The following is a 1776-nucleotide window of genomic DNA, read 5'->3' on the forward strand; positions in this document are numbered from 1 at the left end:
ACTGACAAAGGAGATTAATCAGAACTGGCTTTGACAAGCACTGTGGCAATTTGACAGTTAAAACAGGCTTTTAAGGGGGGGGAAGAATGAACTGGGGAGGAGGGTAGAGAAAATAGTGCAACAATGAATGAATGAAAACCCAAAATCTCTGCAAATGTTCATTAAAATTAATAAAATTTAATAATAAAAAAATAAACAACAGAAGAGAAAAAAAGGATAATGGGATATTATGAAAAGTTATACTCTTAAGAAATATTAAAATCTTGAGGAAATGGGCATATATTTAGCAATGCATATCCATTTGCAGAAAAATTGAAGTAAGATTCACATCTCATACCATACTAAAAAACTAAAGGTGGATCTAAGACCTAGAGGTAAAATCCAAAACTATAATGATCGTCAGAGAAAAAATAAGAACAAATCTAGAAGCCTCAAACTATGGCATGAATAGACTTTGAAGCATAATAAAAAAACCTCCAACTAAGAGATGATAAAGTATATAACTGAGATCATCTAAAAATTGAATCCTTGTGTGCACCTCAGAAAACTTTTCCAGTAAGGTAAAATGGAAGCCTACAGACTGGTAAAAAAAAAATCAGCAATGACATATTTGGTAAGGGACACACATCTAACATTTTATATAGAATATTCCAAGGTATCAACAAGAAAAAGACAAACAGCCCAGTAACAAAATGAACAGATGAACTTCAACAAAGAAGAAAGTTAGATGGCTAAAAAACACATGAAAAAAAGGCTCAAAATCACAAACTGTCACAAAGGTGCAAATCAAACCAACAATGAGATAACCATCTTTTTTCAACAATAGCAACCGTGAAATCTTGTTGAACAGCAATCAACAAATTCTTAGGACGATGTAAAGAGAGGAAGTCTCACACTGCTGGTAGGATTGTGAAATGGTACAACCATTATGGAAGACAGTCTGGCACTTCAGAAAGTTGAAAATAGGAATACCATTTGATCCAATTATCCCGCTACTGGGACTGTTTTTCAAAGAAATAAGAGCTGTGACACAAATTTATGCTCACCTATGTTTATTATGCCATTATTCACAATAGGAAGGAGATGGAAGGAACCCAGGCACCCATCAAGAAATGAATGGAGAAACTGATAAAGGCACACAATGGAATATTATACAGCATTGAAAAACAGTGAACTCATAAAACACTATACACATGGATGAGTCTGGAAGATATGCTAAGCAATATATCTCAGAAAAAGACAAATACTGCATAATACCACCATTAGAATAATAATGTGGATACGAGAAGGACTGAGAATGGGAAAAGGATACATAGATAATGAACATTGCACTGGATTAGGTGAAGGGGAGGACAATCTGAAAGGGACAGAAGATTAAACACTGTATGTATGACAATTGACAGTCTGTAACAGGACAAGCATTACAGAGTGAATTGGGGAAGACAAAAGGAAGTAAATGTGTATGAATGAATTAAAACTCAAACTTCTTGTGAACTCTCACGAAAATAAATAACAAAATTACATTTTCTCACATAGTGACTGCATTTATCACAGCTATTAAACTTAAGTTCTTTTATTGTCATGTGATACCTCATTTTCTGATTTAGTTATTATCTCAGTTGAATTGTTTGAAATGGAACTAGAGAAAGATTATTGTATGTTTGTGGTTGTGTCTGAAAAACCTTTTTTTGTTTCTATAATTATATTTTATTAATTTTCATAAACATTTACAGAGATTTTGGGCTTCCACTCATTCATTGTTGCACCATTCTCTCT

General features: G+C 33.2%; 1 protein-coding gene across 1 annotated transcript in view; it reads left to right on the forward strand.

The window, feature by feature from the left end:
- The window catches only part of CEP192 (centrosomal protein 192kDa), a 250033-nt gene that overhangs the window by 39057 nt on the left and 209200 nt on the right, over positions 1 to 1776 (forward strand). The window lies entirely within an intron of this gene.

Source organism: Elephantulus edwardii, unplaced genomic scaffold (assembly GCF_000299155.1).
Source record: "Elephantulus edwardii isolate Elephantulus edwardi_28Jun2011 unplaced genomic scaffold, EleEdw1.0 scaffold00446, whole genome shotgun sequence".
Classification (NCBI taxonomy): Eukaryota; Metazoa; Chordata; class Mammalia; order Macroscelidea; family Macroscelididae; genus Elephantulus; species Elephantulus edwardii.